The sequence below is a fragment of the Brachycentrus maculatus genome, unplaced genomic scaffold (assembly GCF_059751285.1).
Source record: "Brachycentrus maculatus isolate JH-2025_06_01 unplaced genomic scaffold, ASM5975128v1 h1tg000175l, whole genome shotgun sequence".
NCBI classification, from domain to species: domain Eukaryota; kingdom Metazoa; phylum Arthropoda; class Insecta; order Trichoptera; family Brachycentridae; genus Brachycentrus; species Brachycentrus maculatus.
This window is the reverse complement of record NW_028280927.1, coordinates 827,163-852,464: the sequence shown is the minus strand read 5'-3', so window position 1 is coordinate 852,464 and position 25,302 is coordinate 827,163. Positions and strand designations below refer to the sequence as shown.

At 33.2% G+C, this 25,302-nt stretch overlaps 1 protein-coding gene and 1 long non-coding RNA gene across 2 annotated transcripts in view; one reads left to right on the top strand and one right to left on the bottom strand.

Moving 5' to 3' along the window:
* Positions 1-25,302, bottom strand: part of LOC148308153 (acyl-CoA:lysophosphatidylglycerol acyltransferase 1-like) — a 491,071-nt gene that overhangs the window by 374,398 nt on the left and 91,371 nt on the right. The gene's annotated exons all lie outside the window — the stretch shown is intronic.
* LOC148308154 (uncharacterized) lies at positions 15,218-16,346 on the top strand. The gene is made up of 2 exons (XR_015837715.1): positions 15,218-16,071; positions 16,160-16,346. It is a non-coding gene; the product is annotated as an uncharacterized LOC148308154 (long non-coding RNA).

Sequence of the window (25,302 nt, the reverse complement as noted above, 5' to 3'; positions counted from 1 at the left end):
TAATTAGTTGATAATTAATTAAAAAGGTTGACCCCTTAAAAAAATACAATAGATACAATGGATTAAATATCTTATATCAATCAAAATTTGTCACAAAGTTCATTTATTTGTCTTATTCGTCTTGTCATATTTTCTAAATAAGACACCACTAAATCTGATGTGTTTTACGTCCTATTGCCTCATCGATGGCGAAAAAAACAAATATTGGTTAAAATCTTTTACTGATTTAAAAGGTATGACATTCGCGTTTGCTAACACTCTAATTATTGAATCGAGGTACGCGCGTGATTTTCTATTGAAAGTCTATCAATTAAATAAAACGTACCTATATTGCTAACGTGCGCATTCGGTAAAAGCATGAAATCACTGTGAAATAAGGGGGCGACGCAATAATTTGAATATGCAGCGTCATTTTCAATTGAAAAGCGATAATAGTTTTAATTTTACCACGCCATGCGCCGTGCGAGCGGCCGGACGCCGTATGGGCACAAAGAGAAAACATTATCAAATAGAATTGGGCAAATACAAAATATGCCAAATTTATGAACCATGGGATTCGATACGGTGACAATTGCGAGAGTCAGACGTGGAATTTTCAAATTATAAATAAAATGATCACACACAATGTTGCAACACACTCTCTTGCTACTTTGACACATAATGGTAGGTTCTATGGAGAGAATATTGAGAACTGTTCAAAGTAAACATTTGGGTGTTCAGTTCATTTCAATTCAATTCAATTTATTTATTTCAAGTAATATATGCATTACAAACTATAAGAAATTAAATCGTATACATTAAAAATACATTAAAATAAAATATATGCAATAACTATTGCTAAAGGTGTAGAAGAATCCCGCTTCGGAAAACTCCTTCAGACACATGGAACAGATCAATATCCAATGAGATATTGTTCAACATTAAGTTAAGACCTTACTCACAATAATAGAATTCATAAGCGTCCGGCCGAGCTTGAGAACCGGACGTCACTTCACGCCCTATATATATATTTTTAAAAATATATACCCATAAATTGGATTTTCTTATTTTTTAGACATATTTCATACAATATATTGAAATATATTTTTTTTGTTTAACTCTTTACATTTCAATAATTCTTTTCTTTTCAAATCTATATAATAATTTTGAAGGAAAAATTGTTTTTTTCAATGCGAAAACGATGTTTTGAGGAGAAAAAATCAATTGTGTCAAATGTTACCTGGGTTTGAAGAAAATTCAAATGCGACTTAATGAATACTTGGTCTTAAATGAGTTACACAAAATAAGTACTTGTACTATTCCAATTGCAAAAATGCACATTTGTAAATTTGTGAAAATACCTGGAAGACGGACGGGAGGGAGGAAAAGCGAAAAAGGGAAAGATCAAAGACAAATTGTATAAAACTAGGGACACGCCACGATATAAATGTCGAGTTTACAATGAAGGCGATCTCAGCGCTGGCAATGACAATTAGAATAATAATAATAAATCAATAAACAAAATATATTAAAAAGCTTTCTGGTCTTCCTGATTTATAAATTAGTATTTAAATCTCGATTATTTAGACAGATTTCTGTGAACACGCAAATCGCTCACTCCTTTCAAGAACATCATAAATCAAAAAACTTGATTTTTCAGGAAAACGTTTTTAAAATTTAAAAATATAATGCAATGTATTAAAAATAAATATCAAGCCACTTATTGAACTTTTTACTGTACAACAGATCTTTTTAGGTAAAACCTAAAGGTTTTTTCTCCATTTGAAAAATATTTAGTTCATTTAAAAAAATAATTCAACAATGACTTTTCTTCAAAATGCAAAAACAACACTGTAGCAGGTAAATATTCAGTTAAAAATATGACTCTTATGCAGGGATATAGTACATTTTCTGGGCATTCCGAAAACATGCACAACTGCAAATCGACGATTTTGGATTTATGACGTTCTTGAAAGGAGTGAGCGAAATGTTCATGTGAGTTTTATTTTTCTAATTGCTAACTGATACAGACTGGGCTAAAAAAAAAACACAGCGATAGAAACAGCCTTCATCAATTGACACAGAATAGTGTATACTGTATCACACCTTGCTCCATTTGACAAAAAGGCATATAAAAAAATACTTTTGTAATTCAGGTTTTCAAACAGCTATAATTATATTTAATTAATATTTCACTTAATTTGTAACATCTCATCAAAGATGAAGAAGAATATGGAAGTCTGGGCATTTACGGGGCTGACGACTGTCATAGGCTGGTTTAAGTGATCACTTTACACACGTGTAACATTCACCAATTCTACCCATTATTGACAACCACACTACTCAAATTCTTGGAAGTACTATATATGAACCAATTTAGAAACCTTGTTCTTGAATCACTAGAACTTCACTAGAGACATCTATTGGTGAGATGTAAAGAAGCTTTATTAAGCAGAAACTCTTACATTAGTATGTGAGGTCCGAATCCTGGATTATAATCGCACACATGAGAAACGCCAGAAAATACGATTTTCATTTTTATTATTTAGCAATAATAATCCAGATTTAGTGAACAAGTATTTGGACACACTCAAAATGTTGTAAATATTTCACTTAGTAAATACCACTTTTTCTTAAAATCCACTGTGACACGTGTTTCGATGCATTCAGCATCATTTTCAAACACCGTATGTGAAGCTAATTCTAAATTTTCGAGTTGAGTCCTTGGGACGTTGAAGGTAGTAAAGAGGGGGTAGTAGCTGTTTCTTATTTTTATTTATTTATATACTTTTTCTTTTCTTATCAGTGGGAACATAGGCAATAGGGGGGAGGCGTTAGTCATTGTCATGTTGTTATTTATGAGTTTATTGTTATTTATATTTTTATGAATTTCTTTTGTTTCAAAATGTTGCATTTTATAGCTTTTCGTATTAATTATTTTTAGGATGATCACAAATTTAAACACAACAACGTAGAAATCTTAAGAAGAGATTTTAAGAAATAGTGGTATTTACTAAGTAAAACATTAATTAAAATGGATAGATTTTATCACAAAGTGACTGCCGAATCAATTAATGAAGCTATAATTATATTAATTTGAAAAAAAAACTAAAAAAAGTACATAAATAAATGAATTTCGGTGACATGATAATGCATGCTTGTTTTAAGCTTTACTTATCAACTAAGGATTAAGGATTTGAAGGTAATCATATAATTTTGCAAAGTAATTTAACAGGTGTCGGCATCGATTCCACACGGAGGTTAAGTATTTAAGAATTTAATTAAAAAAACCTCTTCTTCTGTTCATTCGTTTCTTATTTTGGCATTTATTAACCCTTATTGTCAGGTACTTGAATTTTTCGATTTTCAATGAATATTTATTTTTACCGAATAAAACTAAAGGTAAAATAAATACAATACAAAGTTGACACGAGAAATCACGTATAGAATCGATGTTCTGATGTAGACAAATGGAACAGTTTGCATTATAACTATAGTATATATATATATATATATATATATATATATATATATATATATATATATATATATATATATATATATATATATATATATATATATATATATATATATATATATATATATATATATATATATATATATATATATATATATATATATATATATATATATATATATATATATATATATATATATATATATATATATATATATATATATATATATATATATATATATATATATATATATATATATATATATATATATATATATATATATATATTAGAAGTACACTCACTTAGGGGAAGTTCATTTCACTTAGACACGATATGACAATTCACTGGCCAACCTTTAACAAACCAAGTCTCGTTATTTCAGGTAGGTACCCTAAGGTAAGTACTCATTTCCCTTTGACTAATAATTCTCTTTTATCCCGTAGCTTTATTAGATCCTGCTAGACACCGTTAAACTACAGGAAAATTAATATTATGATTACAATAAGAAACCCTCGGCAGGATAATCCTGTCTCAAGGCTAGCTGCCAGACGTCTCATATTGTAGCAACGTTGTGTGCATTTTATATTTGAGAATATTAAAAGGCGCGTACCTTCTTTCGTGCATACTAATACGACAATCTGGATAACTACGCAAAATTCTTATATTATTTTTCGACATCTCAACGTAGATGATGAAAAATACGAAAGTCTGGGCATTTACGGGGCTTACGACCGTCATAAGCTGGTTTAAGTGATCACATTTACACACGTGTAACATTCAACAATTCTACCCGTGATTGACAACCACACTAAAGAAATTCTTAAAACTTCTAGATATATCGTTCAAATTCGAAACATATTGCTTGAATTGACTAGAATTCCACGAGAGATATCTATGGTGAAATGAAAGAAGCATTTTTATTGAGCAGAACCTCTTGTATGATATGAATTTGTATGTAAGGTCCGAATCCTGGATTATATTTACATACATGAGAAACCCAAGAAAATATATTTCTAATTTTTTTATTTTTTTATTTAGCTTATAATTTGACCAGTCAATTTATGTTTTTTGTTAAAAAAGTATGTATGAATGTGTACACAAAATAGTAAGATATTCCAAAAATCTTTTTCTTTATTTTTATTTTATTTTATTTTTAATTTTTTTATTTCTTTTATATTTGCTCAGGAATTGTACAGCTTTACATATAAAAAAATTATATAATGAACAATAGTTTCATTAAGAATAATAAACATTACATTACATTAACAAAAATAGTTACGTTAAAAACAAGCCAATTAAACAATTCCACATTTATGTTATAAAACTATTTTAAAACATTCAGAGATTAAAAAAGGGTGTGGTATAAAAAATAGATTTAGCAGGAAGGAGAAGAAGAAAGAAAATTTCTCAAATATCACTAACAACAATCACGCTGGCCCCTAGCAGGGGTAGGTAGAGAAAAAAAGAACACCACACAACTCTGTCTTTGCAAGCATTCTTCGTATCTTTTACCCATTCATACATCTCCTTATACATACCCGCCCATTATTTCGACTCCTGACTTGACCACATTCAAGCATTTAACATACTTGATCATATAAGCTTTCTGCGGTCTTCTTCAGCTACTATTATCAACTATACTTACTATCTACTATATTTACTGTTCTCTCCTCACCCTTTCTTTTCACTTATCCGAACCACCTCAAAACACCTTTTTTTAATCGATAATGCTTATCTTGCCTTGCATTATTTCACCATTTGAACACCTATAATACATCGTCTGTGAGATCGCATTTTGACTGCATTCAGTCTACTTTCATCCTTCTTTTGCCAACTCCATAGTTCACTTTCATACATTAGAGTTGATACCAAGACTCGATTGTTGATTAACAATTTGGCTTTCTCTGAGCAGGTTTTATTTGCTATAACTGATGTGTCAGGCAGCCATCTTCAGTTAAAATCGAAAAGATATTAAAATACTTAAACTGAAGTAAGCTTTAAAAAATACGGCTGACCAGAATGTTTGACCAGACGAGGAAGAGAAGGAAACAGATAAATTCACGTCACTTGCATTAAAATACTGGTTGTTGGCATGCATACACGACAATCTCGCAGCGGAGCTCAACGCATAACAATCATGATGTGTAGGAATGAGATGACGGCTATATTCTTATCACGTTCCGAAAGGATGCCATTCCGTTTACAGAAACATAAAAAAAATATATGTGCCGCACACAGTGATACCGAGCACACGATATTAGCTCAAACAATCCCGATGGCATAACTGGTTTAACTTACAATAGACATTCCACCCTCGAAATTATGACCGGAGCCATCGTCTGAAGGGTTTCGTAAATATAATAAATTTATATAATGACGAAACAAGGAACGCACAACACAATAAAAACCACGAGACTACCGACAACTTTACAAGATCGAGATGTAAAAAGACACGTTTATAATTGGGAAAATTTTAATACAACATTCACCAATTCTACCCATGTTTGACAACCACACTACTCAAATTCTTAAAACTTCTATATGTATGGTTCAATTTCGAAACAAAGTGCTTGAATCACTAGAATTTTACTAGAGACATCTATTGGTGAGATAAAAGAAACTTTTTATTGAGCAGAAATTTTTTATTTGTATGTGAGGTCCGAATCCTGGATTATAATCACATACGTGAGAAACGCTAGACAATATCCTTTTCATTTTATTAGTTTTTCTTTTACAACATTTTGAGTGTGTCCAAATACTTGTTCACAAAATCTGGATTATCTCCAATTACAGGAGTTATTTTCATATTATTTTTTGACATCTCATCAAAGATGAAGAAGAATATGGAAGTCTGGGCATTTACGGGGCTTACGACCGTCATAGGCTGGTTTAAGTGATCACTTTACACACGTGTAACATTCACCAATTCTACCCATTATTGACAACCACACTACTCAAATTCAGTGAATTGAGTAGTGTGGTTGTCAATAATGGGTAGAATTGGTGAATGTTACACGTGTGTAAAGTGATCACTTAAACCAGCCTATGACGGTCGTAAGCCCCGTAAATGCCCAGACTTCCATATTCTTCTTCATCTTTGATGAGATGTCAAAAAAGAATAGTTTTTCTTTTAATTTGATCACTTAATTCAATTCAAATAATTGTTCACAAACCTGAATTATATCCAATTATAAGAGTTATTTTTGAAAAATAACTCCTATAATTGGAGAAAATCCAGATTTGTGAACAAGTATTTGGACACACTCAAAAATAAATTATATAATGACGATACTAGGAACGCACAAGATAATAAAAACCACTTTACAACGCCGAGAAGTAGAAAGACACGTTTATAATTAGGGAAATGTTAATACATACATTTATTGATACATGTAAAACAAAATTGGATTTCGTATTCCATATTTATTCTGGTTGAGGTAAACTTCATTCCAGAGTATCAAAATATGAAAGTTATATATTTACATATATTCTGCTGATCACTGCGTGTTTGCTTTTTTCGTGTGTGAAGTTTGTATAGGTCTGCTTTTAAAACTATTAATTTATCAATAATAGGGTCAAGATTTGAGGGTTATATGTTGAAATATATATGCAAATACAATATACACGTACGTTAAAAAAGTAAATACGTTTTATCAAACTATTATAGATAAAAAAATTTAAAAAATTAGAATGACAACTCAAATCACGAGATGTAAGAAGGTAATTGATTCATTTACATATTAATACAGATCAATAAACATTTTGGAATAATCCCATTACGAATTCGCCTGATAATAACCATTGAACAATAGTGCAATTACAAATTTAGTATATCATCGATAATACTTTTTCTAAAAATCATAACATCAAACTAACAACAACGTGAAATCTAACGTTGACGTTAATGAAACAAAAATTGGTTTTAAAAATAATTATAGTTGTGGCGATAAATACATTTCATTTTATTTTGAGATTTAACAAGGATGCTGTACTATATTCAGTAAGAATTATAAATAGTTAATTCAATGTTCAAGTTATGAAATAAGATAAAGAATAATGGCTAATATGCACTATCGATGAAATTCAGAAAGGTGTGTTGAAATGGTTTGGACATGTGGAACGAATGAGTGAGGAAAGAACGGTAACACAAATTTATGAGGCGAACGTAGTTGAAAATAGGAGTAGAGAAAGACCGAGGAAAACTTACAAGATCGTGTATTTCGAAATGTGGTCAGAATAATCGGCGGGTATGTGTGAGGAGATGCATGAATATGGAAGTGGGGAAGATTGTTAGTAAAGACGGTGGTGTGACGTTCATTTCTCCCTGCCTACCCCTGTAGAAAAGTAGCGTGATGGTTAGTAAGTCAATTTGGAAAATTCAATCTTTATTAAAATTTTCAAATCATAATGCACTTTATTTTTACCAAAAATGTAACGTTATTTTAAAATCGTAAAAAACTGATATATAGTACAGAGACAGCGAACACGGTCGCAAAAAAATAAATCATGCAAATTTGCTAATAGATATTGCAGTCCGAATTCCGCTACGTTTGGATAAAAAAGCGCGCAGCGTAGTTTAACGATACAATTTGCGACCGGTAGCAAGGCGAGTGTCCACGATTATCAATTCGGTAGAGATCGGTAGAGATAGATATCAAAATATGTATAACATATGAAATATATCGTATACGAGGGCGTTACTCTGTAGACCCAATTTCGCCGCGAGAGATTACCGAGCGACTTTTAACAGCCATTTAAACGTCTAACCTTGGAATAATAATAATTTCGGACCAAATTAATGCACTTTTTATAGCGGGCATTTCGCCCGTGTGCCAAAAATTACCTGTCTTTAAATACATAAATGCATCTTCCTCCATTTGACATATTGATTGCGTGTTTGGTGAAGATGCGATAAACTGAAGTGACCTAACTAGTTGTGAGATGATAACATAAATATTCATAAGGGAGGGCTGATCACCTTTCCTTCATGTGTTAACGATCCAGATAACACTGTGATTATATGATGCAGTGCCCTATGCACCATTGGGGTGCGGATAGGGGCTAGAAGAATATATGAAGCTAGTGTCCGCTGGTGTGATGAAATTGCTCTTATGTGTGCAGTACAGACATATTTGTACCTAAATATAATAGAATTTATACCTAAATGTCTTCTTTAAGGTTGTATTTAAAACATAAAAAAAACATAAAAACAGGAAAATATTAGTTATTCAATGACTTGCACTAGTGCATTATTTCATTATCAGAAATAAGTAATAAATAAATAAAATAAAGTCATATAGTTGATGACATATAGATTTCGATAAAAATCTCTGAAAGCACTTAAGTCGGTAGAAAATTAAATCAAATTGTACCTACTCATAGCTGAACAGAATCACATAGTGATTTGTCAACAATGTTGTCAAACATTCTCTGCATATATTTCATAATTTCTTGTTGAATTCAAGCTGAATTTGGCGGAATCTCGTTAAAATTACGATTGTCGAGTACGTGCGTCGGATACGATCTCGCAATTTGTGAATTATATCGTCATATCGAAACGGTGCCGTAGAAGCGAACACTAAGCGGCAAGCAGCCAACTGTGAAAACATTAAGGTGATAATAAAGAGTATGGGAACACGGCGTTAAGAACGTAAGCCTGTTCGTATATCGCCATGTAAATTTGAGTTACGCGAATACGTAAGTGGAAGTATTATACTTTGTGAGTACTACTCACGCTCGTGTAGTATGTATACATATGAATACCGTGCGAATGCGAACGGGTAGTATTATGCACGACCCCCCACACATCGTACCTCTAGACGCCCTTTTAAGACCCTCCTAAGAGTCTTGTGCAATAAGTATCCATTTTTAAAAACATGCTTATATAAAAATCAACGTAAAAAAATGCGACGAATATATGTATTTTTTCTGGAAAATATGTCAATTCCAGATTCTACAGTAGATCACAAATCATATCACTTGACGATGTGAAATTCTGAAAATAAACAAATTTACAACCTTCGAAGGAGTAATAATATCGACATATTATGTAACACACACACACACCCTCTACACACTTCACATATGCACATTTTCTCTCATAAATACGTGTTCATTTGCTAGATCTACACTAAATATTTTGTACAAATCTTTATGTTTCTGTAGTTAACTATAATTGGCTTATTTAATGTTTATCCTTTGATGTTTTGTTTTAAATATGTTGCTGTTGTTAACCTAAATAAAAAAAATAATAAAAATATATCAATCGTGGTCTTCTAAGTGCCGATATAATGAGACCAAATTTTTAAATTTGATATTGCTTTAAAGAATATTCGTCACTTTTTGAGTTTATGTCGCGTATACCTTCGCCACATGACATGATTAATAATATAGTAATAGAGTCCAAGAAAAGAGTTAAATAAATTTTGTAAAATGTGTAAAATACTGTAAAATAAGCTCTTGACTCAGTGAGCCCTCATTACATTACCGAAATCCGTAAATTGTTACTGTGTATATGATGAAATAAACACTGATAAAACAAAAATTAAAAAAAAAATGATTCGACACGATTCTGTATAATCCGTCGCCAAACAATGAATCACTTATTTGTTCGAAATTGACGTTGATTCACCCATAACGCGACTTGATAAAAAGGAAAATATGACATAGGATATATTGAATCGAGTTTACCCAAAAATCGTCGAAAATGATCACATACTTCGTTTACGAGTCTAATGTACCATATGTCATTCTAATAAGAACATAAGTAAAATTAAAGTTTAAAAAAATAGGTTGACCCGGCGAAGGATGAAGGGGTCGAACCCGGGAGCGCTACTTTAATGATTTCTTCATCTTCAATTCCTTGTCCACACCCGATGGTGCAAAGAGCATTGCATTATATAAACGCAACGTTATCTTGATCATTAACAAATTAAGGAAAGGTGATCAGCCCTCCGCTTCAGGTACCAGTCCTGGGTAATATAGAATAAATATTAGAGTAAAAATATTTATTTGGTCCCCCCTGGGAATCGAACCCTGGAACGGTAGCCGAGCGTGCTGACCATTACCTTGATGATTTACGTACCTGTAAATTGCAAGAAACTTAGAATCGAAAATTCGCTGGTTATCTAAGAAATGTACCCTAATACGTGTACGCGGATTGTAAACGTATGACAATGTTGCACAAAGTAATATATGTACCAATGCGATGGTAGTTTGTTCGGCGCCGTTTGTCTGAGTATGTTGTGTAGCTTGCACGCACATGCATAAAAATTAAAACATTAAAATTCCATTTAACGATGAAAAAATCATGTTTATTCAGCAATAAAAATAAACCATTAGTGCCCTGATATCGAGAAGAAGTTTAAAGAGTTCATTAAGAGAACTGACTGGATTTATAATACAGCATCATAGCGTGCATTTATACTGTAAAATTATATTTGTTTTGGTATAGTAAAACATACGAATATACCATACAATAAAACAATTCAATTACTTAGTATAAAACTTAAGTTGATTTTATTTTATAATGTCGTAAAACGGCAAATTATTTATAAATAATTTTAAAACCCTTTGATATTCTGCAAAGCTCCAATCGCTATACACGTATATTGTACATTATGAATTGTATTATTAAATGTAACGTTTTTTACAATTTAATTTTAGGTCTACGCCGAAATATATCGATAATATAGAAATAACATCAAAACAAGAATAATAAAAAAAAACATGTAGTCTTTTTCACATGAATTTTATTTGAACCAAGAATTCATGTGGAACAAACTATATTGTTCTTATTTTATTCTATAAAATGCAGTTCCACCAAGAAATGTCAGTAAAAAACTTTAATCTAATTAAAACAAATGTTGCATATAATTAATACATACATTTTATTACATAACATTGTTATTATTATTGGTATTCCCATTTTTTGCCAAAAATTTCAAATATAAAAATAAATTAGATAATGGCTAACACGACATGGTTAGAGACCTAAAAAACTACTGGTAATAAGTATAAAAGAAAAATTATTACTTCCCGAATAAGTATAAAAGAAAAATAACTTTTCTTACTGAATATCACATCCTGTAATGTACTCGTACACACATAAATAAAATACGGTAATGGATTTTAAGAGTCTGAATTCATTTGTGATATAAGTACATGTGTGGAGGTCCTCACCAAAAAAGTTACATTTCCAATATTGCACAAAAAATCCTTCAAATACAAATCTGTTATGTTTACTGTATTCTATCGAAATCGTAATTAAAGTTTCGACAAAACGTTTACAAGCTAGAATTCCTGATTACTTAAAATCATTTATAATGGAAATGCAACGTTTTGGTGAGGACCTCCACATGTATTCATATACACATACGTAAAAGGTTAAACATTAAATGTGGATGTATGCGTTTATGTAAAACATAAATCTTGAAATAAATTCTGAGGTGAATTTGTAACATTAAAATTGGTTTATTTCGTTTTATTCGGGTATTTATGTATATGTAGGTACGTATATGCCGTAAGTCAGAAGAACGTCGAAACGTTAACAATATTCTGTTTCACGATGGGGAGAAGCGGGAACATTAATTGCCATAAAGTATAAGTGTAACCCTTTCGGGGCATTACTCTCCACCCACATAGGAGCGAAACGGTCCCGAGAAAACCCCAGAGGTCCATAAATATGCGGTGAAATGAGAAGCAGCCTCTCCTAGAGGCGGAATGGAAATAGAAATCAATTGTATAAATTTCGTCGAGTGACAGAAATCCTTTGTAGACGCTTTTCCACCTTTGCAGCGTAAAACAATTTCACCCGGGAAACGGGAACGGAGAACAATAATGGCGAAAGAATCTTCAAAATTCTCCTCCGTGCGTGAAAATATGACTGATTAAGCAATTTTTTCCAGAAACAAGAATTTCAAAGCAGAAATGATATCCTTCTACCAGATCACACAATATGAAAGCGTCAATAAAATTATTATTTGTCCTTCGACGTACGAACGTTCGAGCGAAAATATGTTTTTCACGTTTGACGATCACGAAAATCTTCTACGTATGGTATACGTGTATTTTGACATTATTTACTCACATCCAAAGTTCAATATTTCTACACCTCATGAAGTGTTTTTAATTTGAAATGAACTCAATAAATTAACTTTTTTTCGTCAATTATAGACAATTATAGTTTGGGTAGGTATAAAAGTCTAATTTGGAGACCAAAAATTAAATTAACAATTTATAAATAAAAACACTTGTTTTTTACCACTTGAGTATTAAATTATTTTTTTTAACGACTTGTTTGCATATGTAGCTTCCGAAACTAGCCGGTAAAAAGATAAATATAATAAATAAGTGGTAAAAAAACAAGTGTTTCTATTACAATTGAATCATGTCTGACCACAAAGTTAATGCCGAAACAATAAATGAAATTAATTAATAATATTACAAATAATTTTGAAAAAATTTATCAATTATTTAATCCGAAAAATAAAGACCAAGGGTCGATGATTATTAAATATAGTTTTTTACAATATTTTGAGTGTGTCCAAATACTTTTTCCCTTTTTATTTTATTTTATTTTAGCTTATAATCTGACCAGTTAATGTATTTACAACATTTTGAGTGTGTCCAAATATTTTTATTACGGTCGTTAGCCAAGTAAATGCCCAGACTTCCATATTCTTCGTCGATGTGGAGATGTCAAAATATAATATGTTTTTTTATTTAAATAGTTTAATCAATATATTACATTTAACATATTAATATCTGCAAAAAGGTTTTTTTGTTCGTTTCGCAAAAGGTTGTCGGTCGCATTGCTATTAATATAAGAGTTAAGAAACTGCGGGTGATTTGTTAAGTTTGTGTTCTCATAGGACTTTAATGGGTTGGTCGAGTGGCTGGCCAATGGGCATTGCGATAAGATTGTGGTTCAGGTGATATAACTGGCCTGCGCAATCAAAACACATCATGCGAAATGTAAGTAAATTACTTTCAGCGGTGACATAGGCTAGTAGGCAACTCTAAATCCTTACCGTACCATGTTCAATACTCAAGGCATATCGATTGGGAATATATGTCGCCTAATTTCAAAATCCGCCAGATCCAATTTTATAAGATTTTAAAATAAATGAAAAACAAAACGAGGATGACCGAAAAAGACTTGGCACGATCAGATAAATCAGAACCTAAAATCTGGCGGTGTCAAAAGTCTGCGTAATCGGAGGGCATGTATGACTAGATGTATGAATGTGAAGAAGGCACGGAGTGTATGCCAGGATAGAAAAGCGTGGCGTTCCATCCTCTCTGCCTACCCCTGCGGGGAAACGGCGTTATAGTAGTAGTAGTAGTAGTAGTAGTTAAAATAAATGCTGTATCGGAATGCGGAATTGTGGGTTTTATTGTTTAAAATATTTATATACTTGAAAATCCTGTTAAAAATACTTAAAAACAGCGTTGTATTTCAAATTCCGTATATTCATGAAACTTGCTTTCTGGCCCATATCGGCCAATCAGAGAGCGGGGATGGGTCAAAAACTAAGATGACGTCATTATCGGTTTGCATCTCGTGTTTTTCTTAAATACTGAAAAAAAATTAAAAATGGGAAAATTCTCTATTTCACAATATTTAATCTAATGATAGACAAATCTTTGAAACATAAATGTTACCCAGAGAATTTTGCATTTTTTGTAAAATCGACTTACATGGATCTGGCGGATTTTGAAAGTAGGCGACACATATTACATATTGCATTATGGGGACATTCTGATTCATGCTCTCAATAGACTTTTTCTCAAATTTTCTCGTTGTACAATAAAAAAATATATCTTCTTTTTTTTTAAGTTTTGTGCTGACATTTCTTGGTGGAAGTGCATTATATAGAATAAAATAACAATTTTCTAGTTTTTTCTACTTCAATTTTATTTGACCAGCAACCGGGTTTCGTCGTATATCATCAGACTGGTGGTTGGTGGTTGTTGGTAAAATAAAATTAATGTGGAAAAAAACTACATAGTTGTATTTTATTATATTAAATATATCTTCTTCTAACCTCTATCCGCAGCAAATAGCGTATTCTTCTAATATTTTTAATTAATGTTTTACTTAGTACATACCACAATTAAAATATTAATTAAAGATGGATAGATTTCACCATAAAGTAATTGCCGAATCAATTAATGAAATTATTCTCCTAACTCTTATCCGCACCCAATGATGCACAGGGCACTGCAAAGTATTTATTTATTGTTATCTTGATCGTTAATTACATGTAGGCCCTCCTGCGCTTTGGGGACCACTCCAGGGTAATATTTAATAAATATTGGAGTGAAAAACTGTTGTTGAACGCCTGTTGTAAACTCAATCATGGAACGTAATGAGCTTGATCGTATGTATGACTTCCAAATACTTGAGTAGTGTGGTTGTCAACCATGGGTGGAATGGTGAATGCTACACGTGTGTAAAGTGATCACTTAACAAGCCTATGACAGGTCGTGAGTCCTGTAAATGTCCAGACTCCGATATTATCTTTTCATCTATGTTGAGATGTCAAAAAAATATATATATATATTTATTGTGACCATCCTGAGAGTTGAACACGTGACCTCCAGCACGTTAGCCAAATGTGCTAACCAGTACAAGATGGAAGCTGACTAAATTCTGACGGACGCTGACATTATTCTGTTTTTTTAAGGGTAGGGTTGTTTTTTTAAAAGATGCTTATTATTGCCTCCGTTGCGAAAGAAAGGTTCTACAGTATCTACTCAATGAATTAGGGCCACCCATTATTTTTTTGAATACTCTGAAATCTTTTGGATTATTATATTTATTTTACATAAATACTTTAAGTTTTCTATTGACATCTAATGTCATGTGTATTACCTTCAATAATATGTAAAATATACCTGGATTTTTTAAGCCTTTACAAAATTTCAAACCCTTTTTCTGAGAAAGGTCCCTAATTAGCACAGGTAGACTGAGAGTTGAAAGTTCAAAAAATAGTCCTATCTCATTTATTAGTGAAGTTTCTTGAGTTCTGGTTGTTGTTTTGTTCAGAGAGGTTATATAGTTATCGTGTCTTGTGAAAAAAACTTAATTTTTAATTTTAGTTCATAAAGTATAAATTTTTTTTGCAAACACAAGTGTTTTTTTTGAAAAGGCAAAATGGGAAAAAGTAAAGACATTTCTGAGGAAAAAAAGTCTAGTGTTATAGTGATACTGAAATTAGGAATACTATCTAATAGAGAAATTTCAAAACAAGAAAACGTTTCTCGTCAAACAGTGGACAGAATTTCAAAATCAATAAAAAATCAGTCACCCGCCACCAGCAATCGGCGAAAGAACTGTCGTAGGATTAGAAAAACAACACCGAGGACTGATCGAAAAATCGTTCAAAGTGCCTTAGAAAACCGTAGTGCATCAGCAAAAACATTAAAAATAAAATTGGAAGAAGAGGGTTTAAATATATCGGTATCAACACTGAGGCGACGTCTTTGCGAAGTAAATCTGAAATGCAGGCGCCCTGTAAAAGTACCAAAATTGACACCACGAATGAAAGCGGATCGATTAAAATGGGCCAGGCTACATCGAAATTACTCGGTGGATGATTGGAAAAAGGTATTTATTTAAATTTAATTTTCAACATATCATTTTAGTAAATAAACTTATATATTTGAATTAAACTTAAATTTTCATTATTTTTCAGGTCATCTTTAGTGATGAGTGCCGGTTAGAAACCGTGACAGAGAGCCGTCGATTCGTCAGGAGAACACCAATGGAACGTTACAATGAGGCATGTGTGGTAAAAGTTATCAAACACCCCCCTGCAACAATGATATGGTCATGTATTATTAACAATTTACCTGGGCCGTTGTTTTTCGTGGAAGGAACAATGAACCAAAATTCCCATAAGCAGGTCCTCGAACGAATTTTATTGCCCTTCTACCATACACTCGACCCAACAGAAGGTCCATACACCTTCATGCAGGATGGGGCACCTTGCCACCGGGCTAAATCAATAATAAAATTTTTGTCTAACAAAAATCTGCCTTTGCTCCCCTGACCTGGAAATTCTCCGGACCTTAATCCTATGGAAAACGTATGGAGCATGTTAAAAAATAAGGTATACTCATTTCCAAATCCGACAGAAGACTGTCTAAAAAAAAATATTCAAAAAATTTGGTCAGAAGACGAAGAAATAAAAAACATGATAAAACAGTGCATTTTAAGTATGCCAAAAAGAATTGAGGCAGTTATTTCTGCCAAAGGTGGAAATACTAAATACTAACTATATTTATATGAAAATATATGCATTATTTAAGCGTAATAAAGTGTTCATGTGTAAATAAAATTCAATGTTGTTTAATTCAAGGTTTTCTCTGAGTTATTCCTGATTGAATTGAGAAATTGCGCGAAATTCTGGGTGGCCCTAATTCATTGAGTAGATACTGTACACCTGTCAACCAGACTGTGGGATATTTCCCTAGAGATGGAAGACTACCCAGTTTAATTCTTGGAATATTCCCTGAAGATTACTCCTAGCAAAATAGGGCCGAGTGCTATTGCATAATGTCCATCGCTTGGATTGCAAGAGGACTTACTTAACCACGGGATATGCATTAAGTTACATGTGATATATTTACTATTGTACTCGTATACGTGCATTTGTTAACGTAAAGTATACATTCCTAATCACATATGTACGCTGACTGGAAGATATCGACCACAAGCAATGGGACTTTCCGTCATAAAAGGATTTAAAATAATAATTATTTGAAGCGCAGGAATGATCGCCTTTGTTTAAGTAACGATCAAGATAACACTGCATCAATACGATGCAGTGCCCTATGCACCATTAGGTGCGGATAAGGGTTAGAATGAGAGTGAATATTTTTTTTTTTTTTTTTTTTTTATTTTTTTTTTTTAGGAGGAATATTTATTAGATTTAAGTTTTGTACTTACATTTCTTGGTGGAACTTCATTTTAAATAATAAAATAACAACTACACATATAGATTTTTTCCACAGAAATTTTATTTGACCAGAGACAAGAGACCTAGTCTGATGATATCGGTTATGACGAAACCCGGTCGCTGATCAAATGAAATTAATGTGGAAAAACTATTTAGTTGTTATTTTATTTTATAATAATTTTTATTCCAACTTGACTAAGCGGTTAGCGCAATACTTGGTCAATCATATTTTGTTAACAACTACATAGTATTATGCAGTAAAATGAAAACAAGAAAATAACAGCAAACAACGAAATATGCATTATAAAATGAAAACTAAAATCCTGGAGAGTTTATCCAAGAGCAAATTTACCTCGGGCTTCGTCTGCTCCTATTTCAAACTATATTCGCCTCGTAAATTTGTATTACAGTTCTTTCGTCACCGATTCACACTTCCAAACCGTCTCAACTTTCCTTTCTTAATTTTATCGATATTTCTAATTTTTTTAGAATACATTTTGAAGGAAAAAAAAACATTTTTTTAAACTTCTTATTTTCAATAATTATTTTTAAAACCATATACATATTTATAAAAGAAAAACTTAATTTTTCAGTACAAAAACAGTATATCAACCAAAAAATACAATTACGTCAAATGTTGCCAGGGTTTAAAGAAAAATAAGTTGTGATTTATCATATTATATATTGGGCCTTAATTTGGCAGTCGAGTCATATTTTAACAGTTAAGACTGAAGACAGTTTCACAATGCACCGACACATATATATATATATATATATATATATATATATATATATATATATATATATATATATATATATATATATATATATATATATATATATATATATATATATATATATATATATATGCACGTATTACACATGCTTCTGAGAGTTGTTTCCCAGCACAAAAATGTCCCTCGTCCTTCATCTCGTATAAAGAGCTTCCTCCTTGCACTTAACCCTCCCCTCTGGCAGGGCGACCACCCTTCGTAAGTCCTGATGCAGGATGTCACATAATACATCCTGCTGGAGGAGATGCACTTCCGGAAAAATGGAAATATATGGAGATATGATTTTTAAATGGTCATAGCCTTCGGGTCTAGGGGGAAAACCGAGAAATATTGGCGGAATACAACGACTGAAAAAAAAACTTTTGGAATTCCCGGTAAGCTAGAGAAAATCATATATTACATTATTCTACTTCTTACCTTTATCTGCATCCAATGGTGCATACGGCACTGCATCGTACAGAGGCAGTGTTATCTTGATCGTTACATAGACGAAGAAAAGGTGATCAGCCTTCCACTTCAGGATTATTAAATAAATATTAGACTGAAAAATCGTTAATATTTATTTTGAACCTCTTAGAAATCGAACCCGGGACCTCCAGCGTGGTAGCTTAGCGCGTTAATCACTACGCTATGGGGGCGGACAAATATATTAAATTTACAACATTTTGAGTGTGTCCAAAAAAAAACTGTGTGCTTAAAAAAAGCTTCTTTACATCTCACCAATAGATGTCTCTAGGAAGTTCTAGTGATTCAAGTACAAGGTTTCTAAATTGGTTCATATATATAGAACTTCCAAGAATTTGAGTAGTGTGGTTGTCAATAATGGGTAAATTGGTGAATGTTACACGTTTGTAAAGTGATCACTTAAACCAGCCGATGACGGTCGTCAGCCCCGTAAATGCCCAGACTTCTATAGTCTTCTTCATCTTTGATGAGATGTCAAAAAATAATAAATCATGATAAACAAAATAATAGTAAGAATGAAAGCAAAAAAGCAATGTTTGCAATTAACACTTAACTACTTATTACATAATTTTTTATAGGTACCCATAGATTAAACAAAAAGACGGATATTTTCGAAGGTACGTGCAAGCATGTATGTATAACAAATACGAGTAACAATTAACACATTTACACTATTCACTGAAACCGTTAGTTATAGTTTCTTGTCAATACAACCATCTAGAATTAACGCAATAATAAAACAAGGTTGAAATACATCAAGGTCATCGTGTATGTTATTTATTAACCGAAAATATAAAATATATGCAATAAAATATAACATGAGCATGACAAGTGCAAGCAAACACAAAAAATACAACATGCTCTGTGAAAACTGTTATATCGCTCACTCCTTTCAAGAACGTCATGTATCAAAAATCGTCAATTTTCAGTTGTGCATGTTTTCGGAATGCCCAGAAAATGTACTATTTCCCAGCAAAAGAGGCATATTTTTAACATAATATTTACCCGCTACAGGGCAGACAATGTTGTTTTTGCATTTTGACGAAGAGGTATTGTTTAATTTATTTTTTTTAATATATTAAATATTTTTCAAATGGAGAAAAAACCTTCAGCTTTTACCTAAAAAGATCTGTTGCACAGTAAAAAGTTCAATAAGAGGCTTTATATTTATTTTTAATATATAAAATATAAAAACCCTTATCCGCACCCAAATGGTGCATAGGGCACTGTCATATAAACGCAGTGTTATCTTGATCGTTTATACATACAAGAAGGAAAGGTGATCAGCCCTCCGCTTCAGGTACCAGTCCATGGTAATTTTGAATAAATATTACAGTGAAAAAATCACTAATATTTATTTTACCCCCCTTGGGAATCGAACCCGGAACCTCCAGAACGGTAACCGAGCGTGCTGACCATTACACTACGGAGGCGGACAATTTTATTATTTTTAATACATTGCGCTATATTTTTAAGCTTTAAAAACGTTCTCCTGAAAAATCAAGTTTTTTGATTTGTGACATTCTTGAAAGGAATGAGCGATATGCGCTCGTATGTTATATATTATATCAAGTTTTACGGATAAGTATGCGCTGATTGTGGCGGTAATTTTATTCGATTTCGTTACTAGATTAAATCATGTACGGAGCGTTACGCATTCGCAGTGGGACGCTCCATAATTCTGACCGGGTAGTGCATGGGTCGGCAAAGTGTGACTCCGGAGCCGCATGCGGCTCTCAGACCTTGCAAGTGCGACTCCGGCACAAATATCCGCAGGAACGATCTTCGACTTTATGTATTCATGCGAACAATCCTTTTAAAACATGGACCTTATTAAAAACAAACCTAACCTAACCTAACCTTACCTAACCTAACCTAACCTAACCTAACTTTGAAAAGATTTTTATCAATTAATAAACAATTCAAATTGAGTGTAAAATAAAGTTTTGTTGAGTGCTCCAGCTATTAAATAAAGGTCTTAAATTATAATAAAGGTGTTCTAGAATTGCAAACGCCTTAATCCTTTACAAAATCTTTAACGCCTGCATCCCAACAGTGCTGCTGTACGGGTGTGAGTCGTGGCACCTCACCAAAACTTAGAGCAAGAATCTGGTGAGTTTTGAAAATAGGTGCCTGAGGCGAATACTGGGTGTTAAGTGATATGACTTCGTCAGGAATGAGGACGTGAGGAGAAAAACCCAACAGCCCTTAATACTGGAAGTCTAGAAGAGGAGAAGGTGGACATGGTTGTGACATGTCCTTAGAATGACACCTGAAAGAATTAATCCCTCATATCTCTTCTTCCAATCCCGGGGATTCCGGTTCTCCGGAAGACCGCTAAAGACCATTCACTGACTATACTCAGCGGAACTTCGAAATGCCGGACTGACCTGGGAAGAAACTAAGGAGATGGCGCGTGACAGAGTGACTTGGAGACGTGTTAGCCATATGCTACACCCAGAGGCGAGAATTCTATATAGGCAGAAAAGCAGTGCCTACCATAGATTTCTCGTGTTCCACATAGAAACATGACCAGATTGACCAGTGCCTACTATGCCTTATCCTTACCCAACCCTACTGCCTACCCTGATTGAAAACTCTGTGCACGCCACTGGCTACACCTAAGATAGGATTGGGATAGAACATGAAAAAAGAAAAATTACAAACAGATTCAGAGAGAATCCAGACTAGAGAATGACGACAGAGAAAAACTTAGCACGATCAGGTATTCCAAATACTTGAAGAAGTCATGTTTAGAAGTCGAAATAATCGGCGGGTATGTATGAGGAGTTACATGAACATGGAAGAGGCTAAGAGTGTTTGCAAAGAAAAGTGTTCGATTCTCTCTGCCTACCCCTGCGCGTGATAGTAAGTTAGTAAGTTAGTTAGTAAGAAAATAGTCGTTGTAATGTGCATATTTGGCTCTTTGGCTTATAAGTTAGCGACCACTGGAGTAGTGGAAACTACAAAGTCTCTTTCTTCAGGCGCCAACAAGCAACACTTCGTGGTGACACTTCGTGACTCCGATAGATCTCGGTTCAGCCATCTGCTCGCACGAGGGATGCTGGGTGCTCGTGTAGGGAATAGAGAACGATTTTGTAACGTAACTAGAGTGAAATCATTATAAGGTCGAACTTCTAGCGCTAAGGAAACTGGTTTTACGGCGTGAGTGCTTTGTCTCGCCGCATCTCTTTCGCTAAAGCATAACGCCATCGCAGAATACACGGTAATTTATTCGATCAGTTCCAAAAACAAAAATGAAAATAATTACAACATTTTCAGAGTGTCCAAATACTTTTTACTTGTGAACAAGTATTTGGATACACTCAAAATGTTGTAAATAAATTAACTGGTCAAATTATAAGCTAAAATAAAAAATGTAAATGATATTTTCTGGCGTTCTTCAAGTGTGTGAATATAATCTAGGATTCGGACCTTACATACAAATGAAAGAGTTTATGCTTAATAAAAGCATTCCTCATCCCACTATAGATGTCTCTAGTAAACTCTCGCATACTGTGTTTCGAGTTTGATCAATATATCTAGAAATATCAAGCATTTGAGTAGTGCTGTTGTCAATCATGGGTAGAATTGGTGAATGTTACACGTGTGTAAAGTGATCACTTAAACCAGCCCATGACGGTCGTCAGCCCCGTAAATGCCCAGACTTCCATATTCTTCTTCTTCTTTGATGAGATGTCAAAAAATAATACTAAAATAACTAATTGATAATGGATGTGTGGGTAGATCTGAAATAAATTGCATCATTCGGGCATGTCATATGTGATTACACGTTATAAACAGTATTCTTTCCGTAAAATTTTGTTAATGACTATTGAAAAATGTCCCCCTAAAAAAACCAGTGAGTGCATTTATTGTAAATTGTAATTATGTGTATGATGAAAAATAAAAATAAAACTACAAATCATGTCATTCACGTCATGGTTCCCGTAGGACGGATAATATTATATAACTTATGGCGTAATACGATGACTACATATCCCGCAATAACAGTTGCCGCCGCGCGAAACACCCCCGAGTACCAGGAAAGCAGGAACTATCGCGCTCGTCCCGAATGTGCAATAGAGGACCTAATGAAAAAATAAAACAGCCGGCAAATAGAGTCTGTCCCTTTATCAAAGCCGATGTGAAGAATGGGGGTCGCAGCCTCGCCGGTGGGTATACGGAGGGCAAAAGGGAAATATAACGCGAAAACAAAGTAGAAAATAAATTGGGAAATATTCAGGAGTTGGCGGGAAACGCTCCGTACGAGAAAACTTCTCCAAACAGTCTCCTAATGCTCCTTTATAGCTGCCATTACGTTTTCAAAATAAGTGTGGAGGTCCTCACCAAAACGTAACATTTCCATTATAAATGATTTTAAGTATTTAATTCTAGCTTGTAAAGTTGTTGGATTTTGTTGCGATTTAATGATTTCATATTGATTTGACACAGGATTGGTCACGTTTTGTCACTTTAAATAACCGGTTCGGTGCCACGAGCGCGTCAACGTGCTCTCCAATGCCGTGCTCGCCGGGCTGGCCATACAAAATGAGCGCGTAAACGCGCTCTCGTTTGAGCTTGTCGCAAGCCAATATCAAATCCAATTTAATTAGAATATATAGAAACATCTATTAGAAATATCAAGAAATACTTAAATGTTACAAATTAACGATATTATCAAAGTTACAGTCATCTTTCTAAAACCTTTCACATTTTTGTTGAAAAAAATTACGGCCTGCTGGGTACGGCCATATTAATACCTTCCGGCATCGAAAGGGTTAAGATTTCAATAAAATACAGTAAACAGAATAGATTTGCATTTAAAGGATTTTTGGTGCATTATTGGTAATGTAACTTTTTGGTGAAGACCTCCACAAGTGTACCGTTACAATTTTAGCGTGCCCTGTGTCGACTCGTTTTAATTATCATTTCCATGTTACATGTGCCATTATAACTTCGATGTTATAACATCCATTACGCACTTTGTACTCCGCTGTATTAATTAAGTTATCGCTACGTTAAGACGATATGGCGAACATAAAAAAGTTTTTCACATCGTTATTCTCTATCGCTCTTTCTCCTCAACCGGCTCGTGAGTCGCTTATTAAATGTATGTTACGTTAAGCAAGGTCATCGCTGTTTTACTACATATACTAAACAAACATAAATATTAGCTGTTACGCGAGTGAGGCAACCATCAAATCTGTTGTTATTGTTATATGTGATTTTTCACTTACGAACACATGGAGAATTCTGATATATTAATACATACATACATCATATTTTTATATTGTTATCAATATATAATTTATTAAAAGAGCGGACACCGCAGTAACACAAAACGCGCTAAAAGTGTCAGAAATGAAGACAAAAAGGAGCATATCTAGCAAGAGTCTAACACCGGGATAAGAGAAATATGCGAGATCCAAGACGTCGTTGGGTGGGGAAGACAACGAATAAGACAATGGTATGTGCATGTGAGGAGAATGGAACCATCCAGACTGCCCCCACATTGCACTGCACGGCCAGACTCAAGGTAGTGACTCCCGGGCAGACCAGCAAAGAGATGGATAAACAGCTGGGAATCAACATCACAGTAGGCTAGTCCATCTTAAAAACAGGCCACAAGGCGCTTGGTGTAGGCCGTTAGGCTTGGTATAGAAGAAAAAGAAGAACCAAATTAATCATATTTTTATAATTATTTAGAGATATGGTGTACATTGTACATTATTGGTGCTATTTTAATAATAATAAACTAATGGAATTTCAAAATGTATAGTTTACCAAATTAGTGGAAATCAAGAAACATGTTTTCGCTCAAACCTGATCAATTATTAACATTTCGAGTCTTGCTAATCCTTCATTCTTAGTCGATGCCTGTACTCATAATATATAAAACGGTTCCCAATCAACGAGTAAATATATGGGTTACAAAGTTACCGTATGAGGCAAGAATAATTGATCGGATCTGATGGGCTAGAGGTAGTCACGATCTCGTTTGCTCTTCGATAATTGTAATATACCTTCACGATGTAACAAGCCGGGGAGGAGAGAACGAAGGCAGAATTTAGAAAATGCCATTTTATGTCAATATTCGAGAAAAACAAAGGTAATACTAATTGCGATGTTCCGCGATTAGCGGTGGGCAAACAGAAGACATATCGGGTAAATAACGAGAGAGAAATAAAAACATGGTTCATTTTGTTTTTTGATCAGTCAATTTCGAATACGCAGGCTTGTTTGTTAAATTTATGTATGAATTTTTAAATCAAACACAGATTTTTAGAGTTTACTAAGTTGTATTGTATTGTTAAAACAACACATAAAAATTAATATTGTGACATATTGCGTAGTATTGTTTCACCTAATTATGGCATTTTCAAACGAATGTGAAGATTAAATGGACTGACGGTCCTTATATAGCTATACAATTATATAAATTGAATATTTCCTTCTCAAAAAAACTATAGCTTCTTTGTTGAGATACCTATAAAAATCTAGATAACAATCTCCTGAAAATTCAAATCCAGAATTTGTGTATAAATAGCTATACAATTCTAGGTATTTAAGTAATAGTTTTAACATGTGCAGTAATAATTTACGGAAGACAACAAT